At 33.8% G+C, this 17364-nt stretch overlaps 1 protein-coding gene and 1 long non-coding RNA gene across 2 annotated transcripts in view; one reads left to right on the forward strand and one right to left on the reverse strand.

Moving 5' to 3' along the window:
* pycr3 (pyrroline-5-carboxylate reductase 3) overlaps window positions 1-17364 on the forward strand; it is a 540655-nt gene that overhangs the window by 412403 nt on the left and 110888 nt on the right. The window lies entirely within an intron of this gene.
* On the reverse strand, window positions 3381-6351 carry LOC137488708 (uncharacterized). The gene is made up of 7 exons (XR_015518996.1): window positions 6273-6351; window positions 6049-6136; window positions 5226-5309; window positions 5051-5105; window positions 4876-4951; window positions 4625-4801; window positions 3381-4288 (listed from the first exon to the last, which is right to left on the reverse strand). It is a non-coding gene; the product is annotated as an uncharacterized LOC137488708 (long non-coding RNA).

The raw sequence follows: 17364 nt of genomic DNA on the forward strand, positions 1-17364 counted from the left end.
TCCACAGTCACCAGATCTCAATCCAATAGAGCAGCTTTGGGATGTGGTGGAACGGTAGATTGGCATCATGGATGAGCAGCCGGCAAATCTGCAGCAACTGTTTGATGCTATCATGTCAATATGGAGCAAAATCTCTGAGGAATATTTCCAGTATCTTCTTGAATCTCTGCAATGAAGGATTAAAGCAGTTCTGAAGGCAAAAGGGGGTCCAACCCGGTACTAGTAAGGTGTACCTAATAAAGTGGCCAGTGAGTGTGCATAAATAGATAAATAAAATTGCATTAATGAAGTGTGCTTCACACAGTTAAGTGTGCTTGACAAACCACTCTTCTCTCTCTCTCAATTAAAACACTACCCCCGTTTCATTGTCCAACACACACACACACTCATCAACTCACTCTTCTTTACTCTAATAATTTTCCCAGAAACGAGGCTGTCAATCACACACGCTCGCACATGCAAACAAGTTCAGTCTTTTTTTTTTTTTCGTGTCGCCTCTAGCGAGGGTGGAGATGATCTGAACGCAGCCTGACAGAAACACTTTTCCTTTCAGAAGCACAAGATATGCTGCACACAGCAAAAGGCATGAAAGCATGTCCAGACCACTGCGAGACCAAAGTAAACCATTATATATTACATTTTATAAAACGGTGGCTCAGTGGTTAGCACTGTGGCCTCACAGCAAGAAGGTTGCTGGTTCGAGCCCCGGCTGGATCAGTTGGCATTTCTGTGTGGAGTTTGCATGTTCTCCCCGTGTTGGTGTGGGTTTACCCCACAGTAAACACATGCGCTATAGGGGAATTGATGAACTATGTTGGCCGTTGTGTATGAGCGTGTGCAAATGAGAGTGTGTATGGGTGTTTCCCAGTACTGGGTTGCAGCTGGAAGGGCATCCGCTGTGTAAAAAATATGCTGGAATAGTTGGCGGTTCATTCCACTGTGGCAACTGCTGATGAATAAAGGGACTAAGCCGAAGGAAAACGAATAAATGAATGAAACTAAATGTAGTAATGTTCAACTTATTTTGATTGTTTAAATTCAGCCCACATAAATTGTTCGCAACCATCATCCTTTAAAAACAGTAAATCCAGTTAATCATTTTTTGAGTGTATCTTGAATGACGAAAATGCAGCCTATTTTAAGATTTGCATATTATTTTGCATACATTTTATTTTAATGTACAAATCACTGTATTAACAAACCCATAACTAACACTTTTAGCTCAATAAACTACCAATTAGGTGCATATAAACAGTTCACATCGAGAGAAGTCAGCTGAGGTGGCTCGGGCATCAGGCAGTCCAAACACATGTGGTACAGGGGAATTGGGTGAGCTAAATTGGCTGTAGAGTATGAGTGTGATTGAGTGTGTATAGGTGTTTCTCAGTACTGGGTTGCAGCTGGAGGGGCATCCACTGAGTAAAACATATGCTGGATAAGTTGGATGTTCATTCCGCTGTGGCAACTCCACATTAATAAAGGGACTAAGCTGACAAGAAAATGGATGAATGATTAATCACCGCTAAATGTATTGCTGCTGTGCACCTGATGTTGAGCAAAGATAGTCATTCCGAGCAGCACCTGGTTTGCATGATTGTTTCAGAGCTACTGTAGGCCTTAATAATAAAAATAGATGAATAATAATAATAATAATAATAATAGGTTAATAATAATAATAATAATAATAATAATAATAATAATAGGTTAATGATAATAATAATAATAATAGGTTAATAATAATAATAATAATAATAATAATAGGTTAATAATAATAGGTTAATGATGATAATAATAATAATAATAATAATAATAATAATAATAATAATAGGTTAATAATAATAGGTTAATAAGAATAATCATAATAATATTAATAATAATAATAATAGGCTAATGATAATAATAATAATAATAATAATAATAATAATAATAGGTTAATGATGATAATAATAATAATAATAATAATAATAATAATAATAATAATAGGTTAATGATAATAATATTAGGTTAATAATAATAATAGGTTAATGATGATAATAATAATAATAGGTTAATAATAATAATAATAATAGTTTAATAATAATAATAATAATAATAATAATAATAATAATAATAATAATAATAATAGGTTAATAATAATAATAGGTTAATGATGATAATAATAATAATAATAATAATAGGTTAATATTAATAATAATAATAATAGGTTAATAATAATAATAGGTTAATGATGATGATGATAATAATAATAATAATAATAATAATAATAATTATAGGTTAATGATGATGATAATAATAATAATAATAATAATAGGTTAATAATAATAATAATAATAATAGTTTAATAATAATAATAGGTTAATGATGATAATAATAATAATAATAGGTTAATAATAATAATAATAATAATAATAATAGGTTAATAATAATAATAGGTTAATGATGATGATGATAATAATAATAATAATAATAGGTTAATGATTATAATAATAATAATAATAATAATAATAATAATAATAATAATAATAGGTTAATAATAATAAGTGAATAAAAATAATAGGTTAATGATGATAATAATAATAATAATAATAATAATAGGTTAATAATAATAATAATAATAATAATAGTTTAATAATAATAATAGTTTAATAATAATAACAGGTTAATGCTACTACTACTACTAATAATAATAATAGGTTGTTAATAATAATAATAATAATAATAATAATAATAATTATTATTATTATTATTATTATTATTATAGGTTAATAATAATAATACTAATACTATTACTACTACTACTAATAATAATAGGTTGTTAATAATAATAATAATAATAATAATTATTATTATTATTATTATTATTATTATTATAGGTTAATAATGATAATACTAATACTATTACTACTACTACTAATAATAATAAAAGGTTAATAATAATAATAATAATAATAGGTTAATATTAATAATAATAATAATAGTAATATAATAATAATAGGTTAATAATAATAATAATAATAATAATAGGTTAATATTAATTATTATTATAATAAAAATGATAATAATAATAATAATGATAGGTTAATATTAATAATAATAAATCTGGTAAAAGGGGTAAACTACACTCTCAGAAAAAAAGGTACAAAATTGTACCTTTTAGGGTACAAATGGCCCGTCACTGGGGTGGTACCCTTAAGGGTACAAATTTGTACCTCTATTTAAAGGTACAAAATTGTACCTTCTACATTTGTACCCTTTAAGGGACAATTTTGTACCCCCACCGAAGGTACAAAAATGTACCTTTTTATATTATATAGCATTTTCAGGGTACTGACCCAGGCATTTTGATCCTTTGGTGACTGCATGCACAAATAAATAAAATATTTTGGTTCGCAGATGTCCATTTTTATTTATTAATGTAGAAATATTTCATTACAACTCACAACTGAATGTGTCAAGAAATAAAATTACACAGTAAATATAAAGCAGACATGTAAAACAGTAAAAAGAACAATTTAGAAAACAAATAAAAATTGTTCACTCACTGTACAGTATATAATCTACCCTTAATACAAAGACCACAAGAATACTGTTTAAGATTTATAAACACATTACACAGGCTACATCAAGTACTTCACTTTATAAAGTCCAAAGTATTTGTCTTTAGTCAGAATACTCAGTCATAATAAATAATTTGTCATCAACATTTTCTCTGTATTTCAGAATGAAGGCAAAGTTTCTCTATAAATTGCTTCAACAGTGCAGAAAACCAAATACATCAGTAGCCTCTTCCTCAACATCAGTAGATTACTCCTCATCATCCTCAAGTGGAGTTGTAATTTGTTGTAACACAATATGTGTTTATGCTTTTGATAAACATGACATGTAAAGCACTCATATCTGGAAAATGTTCTTTGATAGTCATTAGGACCACAAGTTATTTAAAATCTGCTTTATGCATGAATGAGAGCAGTGTCTGTGCTGGATTAACTTGATTGTGATTATCCCAAGAGCATGTAGAGAAACAAAAAACAAGGTTGATCACTCTGGTAACTGGAGTAGATCGAGGCTTGTCACCGTCCACCGTTCATTCAAAACATTCCACTGCAGAAACATCAAGGTGATCTAATAAGATGGATATGTCAAAAATGTATATTCGTCCACATCATTAGCCCGGCCAATCGCAATCCCATCAACTCTGAAGACTGCCGTGACTCGTCTTGTTAACACAGTTGTCCAGTCGGTGGTGTCCTCCTGTACTTGAACTGTTGGATGTGGTGAAGATGGTTCACTGTAAATGACAAAGCAATAATTACATTAATATCAGTCACTCTATCACTGATGAAGAGAAAATCAACATGCATAGAAAGTAAAATAATTAATATTCACCGATTTAAAAAAAAAGTATTACAGATTAAAAGACTAATATAAATTTCATTCATTCATTCAATTTCTTTTTGGCTTAGTCCCTTTATTAATCTGGGGTTGCCACAGTGGAATGAACCACCAACTTATCCAGCATATGTTTTATGCAGCAGATGCCCTTCTATCTGCAACCCAGTATTATGAAACATCCAGACACACTTATTCACACACACATTTATACACTACAGACAAATAAGCTTACCAAATTCAGCTATATCGCATGTCTTTGGACTTGTGGGGAAACCGGAGCACTTGGAGGAAACCTTCACGAACACTGGAAGAATATGCAAACTCCTCACACAAATGCCAACTGACCCAGCCGAGGCTCGAACCAGCGACCTTCTTGCTGTAAGGTGACAGCACAACCCACTGCGTCATCCTAATATAAAGAATATCAAGCATTATAAAATGCATTTATCACAGCATATACTGAACAGAAAACAACATACGCACCCGAGCACAACGAAATGTTGAAGTGCCTCGCTTAACAAGGCTGGCAACATGAGTAGTGCTGCTGTAAAATCAATTCCTGGAACATAAGATGTGGCATACAAACAAATATGAAGGAATCCATACAAAGCTAGAATTTAATAATATTAATCAAGTGGAGAAAGTTTAGAAAGAGTACCTTAGAGTCAGGACCATAGCATTCTTCAGTTGATCTCTCATCTTTCGATGAAAACCTAGAAAATAATTTTAAACACGTGGGTGTACATTTATTGTTGTTTGTAAGTAAAAACCTACAAATTTAAAATAGTATGTAAGCCATTAAAACCATGGTATAGATAATGAGACATACTTACATCTTGTAACTGAGCCATGCTTTCATATGACATGCCTTCATTGCTCTGATGCTGTTAGCCTGCATTATGTTGTTTAATCTTGTCCTGAAATACAATTGGAAACTTCATAAACTTCAGGAAAGCAATAAGATAAAGCAATAACTATTTATTTATAGTATTTTATTTTTATATAAGTATAACGTTAAACGATAGTAAAGCACCAACAATTCTGGACATGAGAGTTTGTGGACACTCCTCAACATTAATACAACTTAGACACTGAAACGATGATATGTACAAGCATACACACGCCACGTTTGTAACTAGCCACGTTTACATAATCAGTCGCTTTGCCGGTGACAAAATTGTGATTTTTCTTCACAAAATGGCGGTGTATATAACCGTCTAAAATTACATTTCCGCGGTCAACCGAGGCTAGAAAATGGCCTCAAAATATAAAACATTATCGATAATTACAAATTCCAGTATTAATAACAAAAGGTTTTATATCAAGGTATATGAAGACTTCAGTCGCGCCCGCTCCGGGCCACACCGCACATTACTCACGGCCCGATTCCGGTGCACGGATACGGCAGCGTCGGCTCGCTTCTGCCGCCGCATCTGGCCCGAGTACGTTAACGATACAGCAGACGGACTCGGGCAGGCGAGAAACTAGCCGCAACTGGCCCAAGTGTATTTTGCTATCTGGGTTGCGATTATATTCCGCCGTGGCAACACTTATTAATAAAGCAGTAACGTAACGTAACATATAAGGCGCGAATACGTAACGTAGGCGATAAAGGGAACTTTTACACCGAGAAAACTAACAGCATATAGTACTTACCTTCTATAACGTTATGTCCCTCGGTGACTTCGATATCACATTGTAGTAACTTCTTTAATAAGCTGCAGACATCTTAGCAAACTCCATCCTGCAGGCCAACGTACACCAGCCAGCCCGGAGCACAAAGCGGGGGAAAGCCGAGACCCGAGAGTCAGACAAAATCAACAGAACAGGGCTTCACATGTAAAAATGAGACTGAAAATAAATCTTTAATACATTCTTACCTGAAAAGTGTGGACTCCAAAATAGACTTTTCTTTGAAAAGCGTGCGAAGTTCTGTGTAAACAGCCAGCATACTCTACCGACCGCCTCAGTAACAAACACTATTATAACGTCTCAACAAGCCAAATTCTTAAAGAGACAGCACCATCACCACCTGTATGAAGATGCTGTCCCTCTGCATGGTTCTTACTCTACATCCCATATATACTATAGGGTCTTAAACAGTAAGCAAAGACCAGTATTTATGTTTTTAATGATTAAAATTAAATTTAATTATAAATTAAATTATTAACATTTTTGAGAAAAAATGTAATTTAAATACATGAAAAAATTTATTATTAAAATATTTAATTCAATCAATTTATTTATTTATTATATTTTTAAATTATGTATTTTAGTATTAATGTTTAGTATTAATACATTTAAATTAGTGTTATGTAGTGTCTTGATCTTATCATGAGCTGAGGGTACAATTTTGTTCCTATAGGGAAACAAAATATATAATTGTACCTTTAAAGGTGCCAAATTGGTCCTTTACGGTACAATTTTGTATCCAAATGTGCTATAAAAGGTACAAAAATGTACCTTTCAAACCTAAATCTGGACATTTGTACCTTTATAGCCCGTTTGGGTACAAAATTGTACCCTAAGGACCAATATGGGACCTTTAAAGGTACAATTTTATATTTTGTTCCCTCTAGGAACAAAATTGTACCCTCATTGTACCTTTTTTTTCTGAGAGTGTAGGTGCCCTTTAAAAAACGAAAATTGAGCCAAAAATCTTGTTTATTTGTGAGCAAAAAAAAAAAACGAAAAAGCTTTAGCTTTCTTTTTTTTTTTTTTTGCTTGAAAACAGATATGGGAATGGACGGAAGATCACCTGATTTACATATTATAAGTAAACTTGGCAACTATGAATATTAAAATGAGAACACATCAACAAACCAGAAACGAGTTTGATTAGAAGAATTTCAGGATTAAAATGACAAAGTACAGAAAAATGTGCATGGATTAAATTGTTTTTGTGTTTGGTTTGAGATTCAGGAGGTTAAACAAACTCACAGCTGAAATCCTCTGAAGTTGTATGACTAACAAATCAGAGAAGAGAGCTGATAATAAATGAGGCTTGTTGCAAATCCTGTGCATTGTGCCGAGTAATCCGAAGATCAACAGGATTAAAATGATTGATTCAAACGTCTTGTTGTGTCCTTTATGTGAATTTTATTTGACCTACAGAGCTTTAAACAAAGCCTTAAACACTTAAACACAACGCCTCACAAAGAAGAAAACAACCATGGATACATTTAATACCTAAAAGCTTGTTTGTGTCTAATTTCTGTTCGTCTCAAAGACGCAGGATTCACCATTTCCTCTGTCATGTGACAATTATTATTAATTGCAAATAAAAACTATATATAAGAATGCAGGGTGGTGCAGTGGGTAGCACAATCGCCTCACAGCAAGAAGGTCACTGGTTCGAGCTCCGGCTGCGTCAGTTGGCGTTTCTGTGTGGAGTTTGCATGTTCTCCCTGTGTTCGCGTGGGTTTCCTCCGGGTGCTCCGGTTTCCCCCACAGTCCAAAGACATACGGTACAGGTGAATTGGGTAGGCTAAATTGCCCGTAGTGTATGAGTGTGAATGAGTGTGTATGGGTGTTTCCCAGAGATGGGTTGCAGCTGGAAGGGCATCCGCTGCATAAAACATTTATGTAACATAAGTTGTCGGTTCATTTAGCTGTTGCCTACCCGGATTAATTAAGGGATTAAGCCGAAAAAAAATAAATAAATAAATGAATGAATGATATATAAAGTATATGGGTTGCAGACAAAATTATTCACTAAATTAATTATTTAATTCATATATTATTTAATAATTTTATTGATTATTAAAGTATTTAATTATTAATATATATTAATAATTATTAATATAATAATATACACAATTAAATCATTAATATTATTTTTCAAATAATTTATTTAATTATTTTTTAAGTGATGTTTAACAGATTTACACAGTATTTTCTTATTATATTTTCCTTACTTCTTTGAGTTTGGCAAGAATAAATAAACATTTTTTAACTATTATGCTTATGCCCCTTTAGGGATTTTTATATAGTAAACAGTATTTACTATATATATTTTTCAAATAAATGCAGCTTTGTTGAGTCTAAAAGCATGAAAAATCATACTGATTGACATTTGTGAGCATTAATGTACATGCACTCCGCTCTAATTTATGTGGAGTTGTTATAATATGCAAATTAGCACAACCTAAAATGCTTGTTCAAACGTTCTATACAAAATTATTCACCCTCCTGCAATTATTATACCTTTAATGATTAATTAAATTAATTTAATTCTAACCTAAATTATTTAAATGTTTATTAAAATGCTTGATTATTAACATTTTAAATTCATTATGTAATTCAAACATTATTTAATTTTTTGTTAACATACTACATTATTAATCTTTGATTAAACAATTAAATCATTAATATTTTTTAAAAAAATTATTTGAGTATTTCTCAAATATTTAATAATTTTTAAGGGATGTTTAACAGAGTTACACAGTATTTTCTATTATATTTTTCTTATTTCTTTAAGTTTGGCCAAATTAAATCAATATTTTAAAAATGCGGTGCACAATATTATTATGCTCTTGAAGATTTTTTAATACTAAACAGTATTTACTATATATTTTCAAATTTTACTTTATTATTTTTCATTTTTAAATGCTGAATTTACATTCGTGAGCAGTAGTGTACATGTCAGCGTTCTGCCACTCTGTGTTGTTTATTTTGCATTTTATTTTATTTTTATTATTTAATAAAATCCTATCTACCCTGCACTTGGGTCCTCGCTCCTTTTTCCCTTTACCGGAACGTGACAGTACATGCACTTTGCTCTAATTTATGCGAGTTTGATGTATTATGCAAATGAGCACAATCTGAACTAGTAAAAAATTGTTCACACTCCAGCAATTATTATACTTTAAATTCATTATGTAATTCAAACATTATTTAATTGTTTGTTAACATACTACATTATTAATCTTTGATTAAACAATTACATCATTAATATTATTTTTCTAATAAATTTTTGTTTCTAAAATATATTAATAAAAAAAATTAAGTGATGTTTAACAGATTTACACAGTATTTCCGATAGTATTTTTCTTATTTCCTTGTGTTTGGCTAGAATAAATCAATATTTTAAAAATGTAATAAAAAAATGCTCAGTATTATTATCCCCTTAAGGATTTTTATTAACAGTATTTACTATATTTTTATCAAATAAATGCAGCTATGTCAAGTAAAACGCTCTAAAAGCATTTATAAGCAGTAATGTACATGCACTTTGCTCTAATTTATGCAGGTTTTATATAATATGCAAATGAGCACAATCTGAACTGCTTGTTCAAACGCTTTCCTTCAATGACACACCCTTACAATGCTAAACAAATGAGCAACATGGAGAGCAAAACCACAGTCACTTACTGAAAACACACAATTTCACATCAAAACACACACTTGTTACTCATCAAAGCACTTTTACTTTGATCTAAGCATAATTGCAGTCAGTTGATCATTGCGAATTAGTTGTGCACTTAAGAGTTTTGTTCAAATCACTGAGCCTAAAAGTAGCCCTCTTAAAGGTTATATAAATGTTATAATAATGCCATTATCATGATGATTCTCCATATACAAACAACAAGGTGGATCACAGACAGGAAGTGATGTCATCAAACACAGAGGACTCTATTTTGACGATCCATGCGCAAAGGGCGCAAACGCTTTCAGGGCGTGTCTGAATCCACTTTTGCTATTTTAAGGACGGGAAAATCCGCTTTGCGCCGTGGCACATGGGCTAAAGGGGTTGAGTTTATTTTCTTAATGAAGTTATAGGTGTGTTTTGAGAATAAACCAATCAGAGTCTCATCTCCCATTCCCTTTAAGAGCAGCTGCATCACGCCATAAGCGCATTCGCTATTTACAGGATGTAAAGTTAGGTTGCTTTCACACCTACACTTTTGTTTCGGATGGTGTCTCGTTTGCCCAGTTAGCGCGGTTTGTTTGGCATATGTGAACAGGGCAATCGCGCTCTGTTCCGCGCCAAAGTAATCGCTCTGAGATCCCTTGAATGAGGTGGTCTCGGCTCGATTGAAACAAACCCTGGAGCGGTTCGATTGCAGTGAGAAAGCGATCCGATCCGAGCGCGGTTATATTACTGTGTTTTATGGATATGTAATAGCAAACGGCTATATGAAGAGAGAATTATGAGTAGGGCGGGAAGTTTCGCGAGTCTCCGGATGCCCGCAAGCGAGTGATGATCTCCCGGTAATCTCGCGTCTCCCTCCCGGTCCTCAAATAGGCATCGTTGTGCACCCTTCTCACCCCTCCCCACCGCGTCTCTCCTCAGACACGTCACGCGCGCGCACCCTGTCAATCACCACCAAACCACCACCTCTCCTGACAGCTGAGCGGGACGCTGCAAAATAAACCCTGACACTCTGACCAATGTGAGGAGAGTTTACTCACACGTGACTTGTTTTAGCTCTTTTGGTCCGATTAGAAACTTGCAGTGTGAAAGTGAACCGCTCCAAGAGCAAAGAGCAACAATGTAACAATTTTAATCTCTGTTTCAGAACAACTGAATCGATTCACAGGTGTGAAAGCACCCTTAGTCTAAGTGGAAAAACTGAGCATTTCACAAGCAAACAGTTAAACAGAGCATCTGCAGCACGAGAATGAGAAATGAGGCATCTCATAATCTACTTTCACATTCGCTCTTAGATAGGGAAACCTTGTACACACAGACATCAATTAGCCTATAAATAATTAATTTCGTTTGTTAAGCGCAGATTTGTTTCAAAACTATTTCTAAATTCAGTTCTAATTTCCAGCAAATGAATAAATGAACAATAATAATGAAGTGTGCTCAAAAACCTGAGTTATATCCTAAAACACATGCTGTGCCCCATACGGTCTAAAACCTGACAGGTGGGCAAATCTAAGTTAATAAAACAAATATAAATATGGATATAATAAATAATACTGCTAATAATAATAACATTATACAAAAGCAAATTAAATGAACTGAAAAAGCTGAAATGAAATATATTTATGTAGGCTAGAAAATAATATGTTTTGTAATATTTAAATTCTTTATATTTATATCCTATATATATATCCTTATTATATCCGTTATATATCCTTAATATTTTAATTCTTTTTCATATGTAAAGATATTTGCGTATTGCTCTACATCTTGTGTGTATTAAGCAGTGTGTAAGCGAGGCGCACTCTGTGTTCGACTTTCGACCGGCTTTGTTCTGTTTATTACAGTTTCTCAAAATAGCAACGCGCCAAAACATGCCAAAACATGCCTGCTTTTTAGAACAGAAGGCCTATGGGCGCACATATGAGCGCAAATGCATTTGCTATTTAAACAGTGTGGCGCAAAATGTCAAAACGACTCTTGCGCCAAGCTAAAACTAGCAAACAACAACTGTGTTGCGCCTTGCAGCACATTGCGCCAGGAGTATGATAGAGCCCAGAGCGTGACATGCCCTGAAAGCCAAAAACTATAAAGCAAAAACTTAAATAATTGTAATTAAATGACTTTTACAATTTAAAATGTATGTAAAAGTGTCTTAAATAAATATTTGAAGTCATTTGATTAGAGTTACTTATAATGGACTTACCTTAAAAAATAAATAAATTTAACACTTGTATGAATCTGTCACCGACTCGCTCCCAGTCATTCCCCTCGCTGGCCAGCAGAGGTCATCATCACCGGACTATTGACATTACGTCACCCATCTACACTGATTGCAGACACACCTGACACGCATCCAGCAATCACACTCCACACACATATAAGCAGCACACACACACACACACACGCTGCTTCATTGCGAGGTCTTGTTTTGCCCCGGCTAACACTACTGAGCGGTCTCATCCTTGTTTGCCTTCCTGTTGTGATCCTGCTTCGTTTATTGACCAAGTCTTGCCTGCCGCCTGCCTTATACTTCAGCCTGAATACCGACTCTGATACTAGCCGCCTGCTTCTGACCCATGCCTGCTTACTCATCCTGTGTTTACCTGCCGCCAGCCAAACGACTACATACTACTGTGTTTGCACAACATCTGTGTGCTATTGTTTATTAAACTGTGTTTAATAAAAATACTGCAAATGGATCCCTCTGTGTCAGCCACTTCGTTACAGAATCCATTCAGAGCAGCAGAGGAATTGTATTTATTCTTGTTATTTAATGATATTTTGCAGAACAGTTACATTTTTCAACTAGAAAAGGGTCACGTTTATCAAAACAAAACTGCAAATGTTTTTAGGAAATACTGAATTCAACACTGGACTTTTCTCCCCATAGACTTCCATTCATATATATACGTGAATGCGTCGGACCGGAAGCGCAGGGTCATGTGTTAAATTCTGCAGGTTGCTGCGGTGCAAAGTTCAAGCTTAGTGAACTCTGACCTGTGAAATGGCATCACTTGACTGCGTGAGAACAATCGAGGATCAAAACATGACCTCTCTGGACAGAAATGTAAAACATGGAGCAATCGCTCGCTTTTTTTAATGTCTAATAATCTTGTTTAATCCCGCCCCTTCACTGAAATGAAGTATTCAAAGATGACTCCTTGCATTTACTCATTTTTTTCACGTTAAGTGGTTGTAAACAATTTATTTGGGCTGAATTTAAACAAACAAATTAAGTTGAACATTATTAAACTTAGTTTGTTTAGATTTAACACATAAATTGTTTGCAACAGTTCTGCATGCAACACTTTTTTCAGTGTTGTCGCAGAGCCGTACGGCAGAATATCGCATCATCAAACTCTAGTGTGTGACCGCAGCTTCAGTCAGAAATGATTCATGTCAAGCTGTGGTCACACTAGAGTTTGATAATGCGATGGTTTAATGATATGGGGGCCATTAAACTATTCTTAGCCTTGTGAAGTTGAGTAAAAAAACTTGTTCAAAATTAACGTAACAGTCTCATAAGTTTAAAGTTGTAAGATCTGTAAGAGGACAAACTTCGATAAGCGTAACATTTTTTCCATCCTGAACTGAACAAATGTCAATTCCAGCACATCTCAATATGCAGCTTATTTCAAAATGAAGTAAATGAAGGCAGTCAAACATATGCCTGGAACACCTCCCTATAGGTAGGCATCCAGGAGGCATCTGAAACAGATGCTCGAGCCACCTCAGCTGACTTCTCTCGATGTGGAGGAGCAGCGACTCTACTCCCAGCTCCTCCCGAGTGTCAGAGCTTCTCACCCTATCCATAAGAGTCTGCCCTGCCACCTGCCACCCTTATTGATAATAGTCTCACATTAATAACTATGAAATATTGAAATTATTTCACCAGTGCTTCATTAAGATCCATTAACAGATACCAGATAAATAATATTTTAAAATGTTATATTCATTGATGAAGATTAGGGGTGCTTTCACACCTGCCTTGTTTAGCTCGATTGAATCGCACTAGAGTTCGTTTCCCCTTTTCGTGCGGTTCGTTTGGGCAGGTGTGAATGCAGCAATTGTACTCGAGTGCGCACCAAATGCGGACCAAATAAGCGTACCGAGACCTGCTTGAAGAGGTGGTCTCGTTATGCTTTCAAACGAACCCTGGAGTGGTTCGTTTGTGGTGAGAATATGATCCGTACTAAAACAGGTCCAACCGCAAAAAGTACTGCGCCTTTTGGACTAATTCAGCTGCCGTAGGCCGATGCGTTGTGCATTATGGGATATGGAGGAAAATATTTGTTGACAGCGCTTTACCAACAGAGAGAGAGTGAGAGGGGAAAACATTACCTGATGGATCGTTGGTATTATTTCCGCAAGATGAGCATGTCGCAGTTTAGCTAAATTAATTCACGGCTCCTCCTGAAGTGATGAGCGATGCATTAAACACTGTTTTCCAGCCGCGCTTCATTTTCGTAATGTAGAGTTTGTCTCAAGCAGTCATACAATCAGCCAGCGCAGTCGTCCCTCCAGAGTAAAAGGTTTTGTTTACCTGCGGGAGTTCACTGGCATTTTCCCGCACCTGAATTCTGACCAATCAATAAGCAGTTTAGGAAATACGTTCAACAACATCTGGCCAATGAGAGATGTGGATTTTGTCAGATGACTGCATTTTGGTTTGTTTCAACTGGTTCAGACCAAAGCCAGCAGTGTGAAAAAGACCCAAAGACGGCAGAAAATGCAACGATGTATCATTTATTACCCTTGGTCCGGACCAAATGAAGCGAACAACAGATGTGAAAGCACCCTAACACTCAGGGTGAGCGACAAGGCGAAAACAGTGATTTTGACATCTAAAAGCAGGTTGAATAGTATGAAAAATATATAATAGAAAGATAGTAAATTATTTTAAAGTAGGTTTTATTGTTAGTTTGACAAAGGAAGAGGAATTTGAACAAAATTATATATATTTGGATATATGATCAAATGACTTAAAAGTCCCCTTAGTTGAAGAAATAACCATATAAGGCATATCCCTGATTATGGGGGGCATATGCCTTATTTTCACATCCCAATGTTGACAGGTATGGACCTGACGAGCACTGATAAAGCCAGTGCTGTTTTTAAACTGCCACTATGCTGACACACAGGCATTTGTAGCCCCGCCCTCGTCTGAAAAAGAGCACAATCTCATTTGAATTTAAAGCGACAGTCACCAAAACACCACAATTAGGATCAAAGCCTGAAAGGGTCAGTTTCAGAGAGCTAGAGAACATAATCTGTGAGCTATTTTGACTTCACACACACACACACTCTAGAGACATCAGAGACGTATTTTACATCTTGAAAAAAGAGCTTAGGTTCATTTTAAAACCACTCCGAAACACATTCTCTGTGTAAATTAGTGGTTTGTTATTATTGTGTGTCTGGGAAGTAGGTTTATTGTGTCGAGGGCATGAATGTGTGACTGGAGGAAAAAGCTCAGGATGCATATGTGTTTTTTTTCAGCAGGAAGTGAGTCAGAAAGGGGAGAAACGCTCTCTGTTATCTGGGAAAGACCAGGAGACAGACGCTGTGTTTGTGTCTTGTTCCCCCAAAGCCTGAGGTGATCGAGTTACGCTTCACCCGATACTCTTGTTAAACTCGCCTCTCTGTTCTGGTCCTTCTGTCCCAAGACTCAAGCAGCTTTATTAGACTGCTGAAAGCAACGCATTGTTAAACTGGGTGTTTCTGTGGACTCGCTGTTAAAACTTTTAATTTGTCTAACAATGGATGTTCATCCATAAAATTACTTCTTAAATTAAATTAAATTAAATTAAATTAAATTAAATTAAATTAAATTAAATTAAATTAAATTAAATTAAATTAAATTAAATTAAATTTAATTTAATTTAATTTAAATAAAATAAAATAAAATAAAGTAAAATAAAATAAAATAAATTAAATTAATTAATGTAATTTAAAAATTACTTTAAAAATTTTTAAATAAAAATTACAAAATAAAAGAATTTTACTAAAATAAAAGTTTTAATAAAGATTATAATAAAATTTAAATTAAAAAAGAAAAGAAAATTTTAATTAAAAATGTATTAAATTTTCAATCATCTATGTACTCTCTAATCTTTTCTGCGGAGTTAAATAAAATAAAATAAAAAATGTAAATACATTACAAATAATAAGGAGAATATTTTAATATATATACAGTTGAAGTCAGAATTATTAGCTCCTCTGTTTATTTTTTTCACCCAATTTTTGTTTAGCGGAGAGCAGATTTCTCCAACACATTTCTAATCATAATAGTTTTAATAACTCCTCTGTAATAGCTGATTCATTTTCTCTTTGCCATGATGACAGTAAATAATATTAGACTAGATATTCTTCAAGACACTTCTATACAGCTTAAAGTGACATTTAAAGGCTTCACTAGGTTAATTAGAGACTGAGAAAAACTTCATGATATTTTATGCATCTTAAATACTCAAAATTAAACTGAGGGCAAAGATACTAAAAATAGTCCTTTAATTTTTTAAAAATAAAATAAATATGTTTTTAAATTTAAATTACAAAATCAAATTAGAAATAAAATAAAATAAATTACTTTTTAATTACAGTTTTTCTCAGTGGCTTTGGTGCATTTCTCACAACACTATTTAAATTTGCACAACAGATAATGCATTTCTCAAAACAATTAGTCATTTGTGCACATCCAAGTAGCAGTTTCTCATTCCTTCCAACACATTGAAATGCTTGTGGACATGCATCAACTGCTCTCATACAACTCACTGCTGTTTATAACATCATCATCTGCTTATGTCATGTCAGTCAAAATGAACTAAACTTGTAAATGCTGAATAGTCATCCAATATAAAACTAACAGTCCTCATTTCATTACTTGAGTCAAACAAATTTAAATCTTTATTTTCTTGAAAATGTCTTTAAAATTGAACAATTTGATAAATGATTTACAGACCTGTGTGTGTTGTAGGTTCAGTTCCAATATGTACTGCATTATTGTGTACAGTTGTGCACAGCTCTACCCAAAGTGAGTGTATGTTTGTTGTAAATAAGGGTGTGTTTATTCTTTTGCACAATGCTGTGAATAAATTAGGATTGTCAAAAGCAAATGCAGAGTAAGCATGTGAAACATACATATTCAGTGTCTTGTACTCAGATAACTCACTAAATTAAGTGATGTCCAACTTTACTGTAGTTTTTAAATGGCTGTGTTAATAGTATACAGTGCTGTCTTGAGCATTTTCAGGACGTGTCACCAACATCTGACTTTTTAGCATTGGAAAAAATGTCCAGAGTAAACTGTCATGATGAAAACATGACTAAGCCATCTGACTATCTTGTTCATAAACAATGGTGTCAGGACTTTTCATTTTGACGATACTGACAGTTTGATTGACATCAATACTTGCTTTTGAGGAATGAGCTCTCCATTTTGAGCATGTGACGCGCTTTTGCAGGTTATCAGCTAGGTTTTGCAGTTTGTACTAATTGTTTAGAGGAATGCATTGACTGTTGTGCAGAAATGCACTGGTGTTGTGAGAAACGCACCAAAGCGACTGAGAAAAACTGTAAAAAAAGTTGTTGTAATG

This window comes from Danio rerio, chromosome 20 (genome assembly GCF_052040795.2).
Source record: "Danio rerio strain M-AB ecotype USA chromosome 20, GRCz13ab, whole genome shotgun sequence".
NCBI classification, from domain to species: Eukaryota; Metazoa; Chordata; class Actinopteri; order Cypriniformes; family Danionidae; genus Danio; species Danio rerio.